Source organism: Schistocerca americana, chromosome 4 (genome assembly GCF_021461395.2).
Source record: "Schistocerca americana isolate TAMUIC-IGC-003095 chromosome 4, iqSchAmer2.1, whole genome shotgun sequence".
NCBI lineage: Eukaryota > Metazoa > Arthropoda > Insecta > Orthoptera > Acrididae > Schistocerca > Schistocerca americana.
The window spans coordinates 156,767,297-156,776,788 of NC_060122.1; the positions used below are offsets into that span (position 1 = coordinate 156,767,297).

The 9,492-nt window shown below is 43.8% G+C and overlaps 1 non-coding gene across 1 annotated transcript; it reads left to right on the top strand.

Moving 5' to 3' along the window:
- The first annotated feature begins 2,903 nt into the window (after positions 1-2,903).
- Positions 2,904-2,978, top strand: Trnat-ugu. Its single transcript has one exon. It is a non-coding gene; the product is annotated as a tRNA-Thr (tRNA).
- The last annotated feature ends 6,514 nt before the right edge of the window (positions 2,979-9,492 follow it).

Consider the following 9,492-nt stretch of genomic DNA (forward strand, 5'->3'; position numbering starts at 1 on the left):
CAACTCGTCGCTCTGACCGCGTTACCTAGAATAGTGACAAAACGGTTTTTCGCTCTAAGTTTCTAGTTTCTGCTGCCTCGGGCACACGTGCGAATGTTTACGGCTTCCCCTGGCAGCGTGTTGTCGTATGCAGCTGCGACGGATTTTTACGTGCCTGTGTGCGATGCACCAATTGCGGCGGATTATACGTCGCTGCTGCAATGCAATTTCTTTTATAATTTTTGTTCACCTACCTCTTTACAGCGGTAGATCTTCGCACGTAAACTCCAGACTGCAGCTACTTACGAGATCACAGAAAAGCAGTGTTGAGGAAACTGTAACCTCATAGCTACACGCCGGAGGCCGCTATAAGTAAAATTTGTTGAAAATTGTCTATGTACTTTAAAGAACTGATTCGGAAAGCGGATGTCACTTGTACTTTAAACATGAAGCTCAAATTTAAACCTTAATAGATCTTTATAGCCGTTAATCAAGATCATCAGCCCACATTTACGAAAATTACTAGAGTTTCTGCTCACAGTTATCACCATACCTAAAACAGCCAGAACTTCTACCTTCCCAAATTCCGAATCCAATAACTAGTGACACAGTCAATGATCGGCCAGTTACTTCTGCACACGATATTCATGGTTGTCTTTAGTAAAAGTTTATGCTCGCCATAAAATACTCAGTAAGAATATACTCAGTACTGCCACTCGCGATTTTCGTCGGAACGAATTATCACAGCACTCTAAAGTTTTCATAAACAGTTTCTGGTCACTACCAGATACCATTAACACTGGACCATAACGCGGAAGTCATCCCAAGACTTCATCTTACACATAATGCGAAAAGTCACATTGCAGCCCACATACATTCTGAAGTAAAGCTTTTAATAGACAAATGGGCGATCGCGCACTAGTTGCGACGCCACACAGCGTCTTCGCCACAGTGTTATGCAGGTTACATTCCGTTTACTGATAGCTCAGGTTGCTAATCAAGTCTATTTTTACAGACGAACATAGGCAATACTGGTTGCAGGTACGTTACATATTGGTTGCAGATACGATACAATGCTGATTAATTACTGGCTATTTGAAACCCTCATCTCTCGATAAACTATACAAAGCGGTCTTTTTAGTGAGCCCCAGTTTTCAAATATGTATATCTTTGATCAACGGCATTCCTTGTTTGGAGCTACCTGAGACCTGGAAGACTTAAATGTCGCAAGAGATTATTGAACAAAGAAGTCATATAGCCCCAAAACTTCTATCCTGATCTACAGCGGTGGAAATCTTAGACTGAAAATTTGTAGTGCCCTGTAAAGCACCAGAAAGTATGTAGCACTAGTGAAGACAAACCGTAGTAAGTGCGGCCTTGTTGATGAATATGACAACAGACGGAGTTGTGGCTAATATCGGAACACTGAGCAACTCCTGGCTGCTCTTAGCTACCTCAGTAAATGTACTCTCGACGAACTAGGGCAGGAATGACGTGAAGCATGTGATGTAGCCCAATTTTGGGCTGAAAGACTCTGATCTATGAACATGAAAAAGTGAAGTAAGTTAACATTAGGTAGTTAATTTCTGGTCTTTGAAAGTCTTTTTTTTCGGCTCGCAGTAATTTCAGTGAATATTTGGCTTTTAATGGAGAGCATGCTGGCTGATTAACAGTTTCTTTACGGTGTAAATATACATAGTCATACAGAAGGCAGGCTACCATTATTATAATAATCAATAGATCGGCATTCAGGCTGACTGGGCCGTGATAATAAAAGTCAAACATCAGACCAAAAATGGCTTTATTGCTCATAAAATGCGTTTCGGAATCTATCCATCAGATATTCAGGAGCGACTGCTGCGTATAGATATCGAGTTTCCAGTTGTATGTGAAACACATTCGCAGTTCCTTTGTCTTATCTGCGCCCTTTCTTGTGAAACAGATCGATTAAATTATTTTTGAAGTTTTGAGAATTGTCTTCTTCAGCAAACATTCCATAAATAAAACTAGTTCTATATTACAGCCTCTGCCACAAAAAGTTTCGGCCGTTAAATGCAGCTTTAATTTCTATAGAAGATGTAGTGAAAAAGTATGGAATGAGCTCATGTGCGCACTGTTTTCGTTTTCCATTCTTCTGACTGGTTTGGTGTGGCCTGCCACACATTTCTCTCCTGTGTCAGCCTCTTCATTTCACTGTAACACTTGCACCCAACGTCGTCAGTTATTTGTTGGATATATTCCAGTCTTTGTCTTCCAGTACTGTTTTTATCCTCTGTAGCTCCATCAAGTACAAGGAAGACATTCCGGTGTTATTATATACATACAATTGAATTTAGTCATGATCACTTGTTTCTTACCGCACCTGTCACTGACATAAACAACCAATTATAAGCCATTGACGACTACTGTACCTCTCGAATCAGTACGTCTGCCATTATAACTCAGTATTTTAGCAAGTTCCATTGGTATTATTTTTTCTCCATCTTTAGCAGCTTTCCTGAATAAAGTGTCACTTCTAGAACTTTTTCTCAACTTTGTACCACGCATGGCTTTATGGTCTTCATCTGACAGTGATTTTATTCTTGTTAAGTAGCGGGGTTTCTCATCATCTTTGGAATGACAAAACGTTCAACGAAATCTTAGAATATATACTAAGATGGTATCTGTTCTTTCGGACATGTCAGAAAGAACAGATACCATCTTAGTATATATATAGTTAAGGCTCACCGGCCACTTGACCATCTTCCTCCTCTGTGCGAAGGCACAAACAGTGCCCGAACTCTTACGGGAATCGGCAACGCGCCGCGAGTAATGAGTATAATGGACGGGGGCACTACGAATGTAGTGCGGGACAATACGTTGAGAATGTGGGTTTCGCGGGGGGCGTGTCAGAGATAAATCCCTGCAATCACGTTATTCTCTTTGTCCTCGGTGGCTCGGTTGGATAGAGCGTCTGCCATGTAAGCAGGAGATCCCGGGTTCGAGTCCCGGTCGGGACATTGTAAATCTTAGAATGTTCGTATCGTTTTCGCTCCGCACAGAAAATTTTTGTAGCATTGGTTGATCTTATAGCATCATTTATCTGCTCGCAGGTTTTGGCTTAAAACCTGACGTCTTATGATGACTCTGTAAACTGAATGCCAGTTCAGCAAAGGTGGGAGAAAATGAAACGCATTTACAGGATTTAGATTTCATTGTTGTAACGCCAGTTTCGTGAAAGAAGCATTCACACAGCGACTTCCTTCTTTTCGCAGGTGCTGTACCAAGGGACGCCCACACCAGTCGGTATTAAGTACCGCAAAATTCGCCTCGACCGGCGCGGTCGGCTAATGCACCCTCGGAACACCGTAGTTTCGATGCGCTATGCAACGTGGGTCCCGAAGGGGGTGGCGAGAGAAGAGGAAGGGGAGGAGAAGGAGCAACCAGCGGAAGTTCCGGCGGAGCGCGAACAAGAGGTGAAAGATACCGCCACGAGAGAGGTGGATCTGACGGCGAGCAGGCAGGGCCAAGAGGTTCCCACGGAGAAATCTGCCACGGTCGTCTCGGAGACGGGTAGCGCTGGCGAGCCCAAGCCACTGGCCATCCTCACCCCCTTGTGACCTCATTCTGTACCTGATACAATTCAACGAAATTCCTCATTCTGGTCATCCATGACTTTCAGTAAATTTATATATTACGTGTCTTGTACCGTTTACGTATTCTCGCCTGTAAACAAAAGCTAAGGTGGCAGTTATAACTCAGTAGGTTTTTCTTAAGCCATCGTACCGTATTGCACTGGTTTCTTGAAATAAAGGATGAAGAGAGAAGCAGCAAACTTCTTAATGATTTTTAACACACTTCAATATACACTGAGGTAACAAAAGTCATACGATAGCGATATGCGCATATACAGATGGCTGTAGTATCGCTTATACCGGGTTTAAAAGAGCAGCGCATTGTCGGACAGTCGTTGGTACTCAGTTGAATCATGTGGACCGGTTTCTGGCGTGATTACGGCCGCACGACGAGAATTAACAGACTTTGAACGCGGAATGATAGTTGGAGCTAGACGTGTGCGACTACCACCTCGGAAATTTCATATTCCGAGATTCAGATCGTGAAGTGTGTGCCGAGAATACCAAATTTCAGGCATTACATCTCACCACGGACAACGCAGTGGCCAACGGCCGTATCACAACGACCGAGAGCGTCGGCATTGTCGGTGATAACAGACGAGCAGTACTGTGTGATATAACCGCAGAAATCAATGTAGGACGTACGACTAACGTATACGATAGGATAGTGCCGCGTTATATGGTGTTAGCGAGCTATGGTAGCCGGCGGCCGACGCGAGTACCATTGCTAACAGCACGACATCGCCTGCAGCGCCTCTCCTGGGCTCGTGATGATATTGGATGGACCTTAGACGATTGGAAAACTGTGGTCTGGTTCAAAAATGGTTCAAATGGCTCTGAGCACTATGGGACTTAACTTCTGAGGTCATCAGTCCCCTAGAACGTAGAACTACTTAAACCTAACTAAGGACATGACACACATCCAGGCCCGAGGCAGGATTCGAACCTGCGACCGTAGCGGTCACGCGGTTCTATACTGTAGTGCCTAGAACCGCTCGGGCACCTCGGCCAGCTGTGGTCTGGTCAGATGAGTCAGTTGGTAAGAGCTGATGGTGGGGTTCGAGTGTAGCGCATACCTTGTGAAGCCATGGACCCAAGCTGTCAACAAGGCAGTGTGCTAACGGTGATGCTCCATAATGGAGTGACCTGTGTTTATATGGAGTGGACTGGGTGCTTATTACATGGAGACTATTTGCAACTGCTTAAGAGCTTCATGTTCCCAAACAAAGATAGGAATTTTATTGATGATAGTGCGCCATGTCGCCAGGCCACAGTTGTTGGCGTTTGGCTGTAAGAACATTCTGGAGAGTCCTTGCGATGGACTGGCCACCCAGATCGCCCCACAGGAATCCCATCGAACATTTATGGGACATAATCGAGAGATGAAATGGGAGATACGATACTGCGTGAAGAGTTTGACAGAGCACTGAAAGACCTGAGTCGAAACAAGGCCCCCGGAGTAGACAACATTCCATTGGAACTACTGACGGCCTTGGGAGAGCCAGTCCTGACAAAACTCTACCATCTGGTGAGCAAGATGTATGAAACAGGCGAAATACCCTCAGACTTCAAGAAGAATATAACAGTTCCAATCCCAAAGAAAGCAGATGTTGACAGATGTGAAAATTACCGAACTATCAGTTTAATAAGTCACAGCTGCAAAATAATAACACGAATTCTTTACAGACGAATGGAAAAACTAGTAGAAGCCAACCTCGGGGAAGATCAGTTTGGATTCCGTAGAAACACTGGAACGCGTGAGCCAATACTGACCTTACGACTTAACTTAGAAGGAAGATTAAGGAAAGGCAAACCTACGTTTCTAGCATTTGTAGACTTAGAGAAAACTTTTGACAATGTTGACTGGAATACTCTCTTTCAAATTCTAAAGGTGGCAGGGGTAAAATACAGGGAGCGAAAGGCTATTTACAATTTGTACAGAAGCCAGATGGCAGTTATAAGAGTCGAGGGACATGAAAGGGAAGCAGTGGTTGGGAAGGGAGTAAGACAGGGTTGTAGCCTCTCCCTGATGTTGTTCAATCTGTATATTGAGCAAGCAGTAAAGGAAACAAAAGAAAAATTCGGAGTAGGTATTAAAATCCATGGAGAAGAAGTAAAAACTTTGAGGTTCGCCGTTGACATTGTAATTCTGTCAGAGACAGCAAAGGACTTGGAAGAGCAGTTGAACGGAATGGACAGTGTCTTGAAAGGAGGATATAAGATGAACATCAACAAAAGCAAAACGAGGATAATGGAATGTAGTCGAATTAAGTCGGGTGATGCTGAGGGAATTAGATTAGGAAATGAGACACTTAAAGTAGTAAAGGAGTTTTGCTATTTGGGGAGCAAAATAACTGATGATGGTCGAAGTAGAGAGGATATAAAATGTAGACTGGCAATGGCAAGGAAAGCTTTTCTGAAGAAGAGAAATTTGTTAACATCGAGTATAGATTTAAGTGTCAGGAAGTCATTTCTGAAAGTGTTTGTATGGAGTGTAGCCATGTATGGAAGTGAAACATGGACGATAAATAGTTTGGACAAGAAGAGAATAGAAGCATTCGAAATGTGGTGCTACAGATGCTGAAGATTGGATGGGTAGATCACATAACTAATGAGGAAGTATTGAACAGGATTGGTGAGAAGAGAAGTTTGTGGCACAACTTGACCAGAAGACGGGATCGGTTGGTAGGACATGTTCTGAGGCAACAAGGGATCACCAATTTAATATTGGAGGGCAGCGTGGAGGGTAAAAATCGTAGAGGGAGACCAAGAGATGAATACACTAAGCAGATTCAGACGGATGTAGATTGCAGTAGGTACTGGGAGATGAAGAAGCTTGCACAGGATAGAGTAGCATGGAGAGCTGCATCAAACCAGTCTCAGGACTGAAGACCACAACAACAACAATCGAGAGTTCATTTCATGCACAAAATCCTGCACCGGCAATACTTTCACAGCTGCGGACGGCTATAGAGACAGAATGGCTCAATATTTCTGCAGGGGACTTCCAACGACTTGTTGAGTGCATGCTACGTCGAGCTGCTGTAGTAGCCGGACGAAAGGTGAGGCATTATATTAGGAGGTATCCCATGACTTTTGTCACCTCAGTGTATTACATCAGATGTTTATTAAAAACGACGCTGTTCACTTGTCGTCGTATGTCGTTGAGGGTACGCAGTTCCTCAGATATAATAGTTACAATGGTTCCCGACTCCGACCAATACACTACATCAGCACTAACAACGATATCTTTGTCACCGTCATGGAACGATCACGACGTATCACATAGTACATACTACTAGTAATATTAAACTTCGCTTCCACGCATTGGTAAGTGTGTGGCAAGTACCACTAACTTGTTAACTCGCAATTTGATTTCGACAGTTTCTTTTACACTACTGGCCATTAAAATTGCTACACCAAGAAGAAATGCAGATGTTAAACGGGTATTCATTGGACAAATATATTATACTAGAACTGACATGTTATTACATTTTCGCGCAATTTGGGTGCAGAGATCCTGAGAAATTAGTACCCAGAACAACCACCTCTGGCCGTAATAACGGCCTTGATACGCCTGGTTAAACAGAGCTTGGATGGTGTGTACAGGTACAGCTACCCATGCAGCTTCACCACGATACCACAGTTCGTCAAGAGTAGTAACTGGCGTATTATGACGAGCCAGTTGCCCGGCCACCATTGACCAGGCGTTATCAATTGGTGAGAGATCTGGAGAATGTGCTGGCCAGGGCAGCAGTCAAACATTTTCTGTATCCAGAAAGGCCCGCTGAGGACCTGCAACATGCGGTCGTGCATTATCCTGCTGAAATGTAGGGTTTCGCAGGGTTCCAAGGAAGGGTAGAGCCACGGGTCGTAACACATCTAAAATGTAACGTCCACTGTTCAAAGTGTCGTCAATGCGAACAAGAGGTGACCGAGACGTGTAACCAATGGCACCCCATACCATCACGCCGGGTGATACGCCAGTATGGCGATGACGAATACACGCATTCAATGTGCGTTCACCGCGATGTCGCCAAACACGGATGCGACCATCACGATGCTGTAAACAGAACCTGGATTCATCTGAAAAAATGACATTTTGCCATTCGAGCACCCAGGTCTGTCGTTGAGTACATCATCACAGGCGCTCCTGTCTGTCATATGGCGTCAAGGGTAACCGCAGCCATGGTGTCCGAGCTGATAGTCCACGCTGCTTCAAACGTGTAGAACTGTTCGTGCAGATGGTTGTTGTCTTGCAAACGTCCCCATCTGTTGACTCAGGGATCGAGACGTGGCTGCACGATCCGTTACAGCCACGGGGATAAGATGCCTGTCATCTCGACTGCTAGTGATACGAGGCCGTTGGAATCCAGCACGGCGTTCCGTATTACCCTCCTAAACCCACCGATCCCATATTCTGCTAATAGTCATTGCATCTCGACCAACGCGAGCAGCAATGTCGCGCTACGGTAAACCGCAATCGCGATAGGATACAATACGACGTTTATCAAAGTCGGAAACGTGATGGTACGCATTTCTCCTCCTAACACGAGGCATCACAACGTTTCACCAGGCAACGCCGGTCAACTGCTGTTTGTGTATCAAAAATCGGTTGGAAACTTTCCTCATGTCAGAACGTTGTAGGTCTCGCCAGTGGCGAATGCTCTGAAAAGCTAACCATTTGCATATCATAGCATCTTCTTCCTGTCGGTTAAATTGTACGTCTGTAGCACGTCATCTTCGTGGCGCAGCAATTTTAATGGCCAGTAGTGTACATTTCCAATCTCTGTGATTCACGAGCATTGTACTCTACGCACTATTCACATGTTTGAAACACGCCTATGATTTTAAACAATGCCTATCGGAAACTGTTATCTTGTTATGTATCACAATTCGTTATCGATTGTAGTTACAAAAACAATTGGGTATTATCGATGTGAATCTCACTTGTCAAAGTATTGAAAGCAAACTCTATGACAGAAACAGATGTGTACAGGGCAGTAGCGTTTGAACTTACATTATGCTGATGATATTGTACTATCATTGTGAACAGAAAAGAGCACTGTCTCATGCTTATCCATTGCGCACAGAAACAGTCAAGCACATGGTTTGAGAAATAACTGCCTAGTGATTGTAGACACTTACCATTTCTGTCGCTGACTCATAATTGCAGCACCTATAAAACCGAATGCTCTGAAAAGCTAATCATTTGCATATCATAGCATCTTCTTCCTGTCGGTTAAATTGTACGTCTGTAGCACGTCATCTTCGTGGCGCAGCAATTTTAATGGCCAGTAGTGTACATTTCCAGTCTCTGTGATTCACGAGCATTGTACTGTACGCACTATTCACATGTTTGAAACACGCCTATGATTTTAAACAATGCCTATCGGAAACTGTTATCTTGTTATGTATCACAATCCGTTATCGATTGTAGTTACAAAAACAATTGGGTATTATCGATGTGAATCTCACTTGTCAAAGTATTGAAAGCAAACTCCATGACAGAAACAGATGTGTACAGGGCAGTAGCGTTTGAACTTACATTATGCTGATGATATTGTACTATCATTGTGAACAGAAAAGAGCACTGTCTCATGCTTATCCATTGCGCACAGAAACAGTCAAGCACATGGTTTGAGAAATAACTGCCTAGTGAATGTAGACACTTACCATTTCCTGTCGCTGACTCATAATTGCAGCACCTATAAAACCGAATGCTCTGAAAAGCTAATCATTTGCATATCATAGCATCTTCTTCCTGTCGGTTAAATTGTACGTCTGTAGCACGTCATCTTCGTGGCGCAGCAATTTTAATGGCCAGTAGTATACATTTCCAGTCTCTGTGATTCACGAGCATTGTACTGTACGCACTATTCACATGTTTGAAACACGC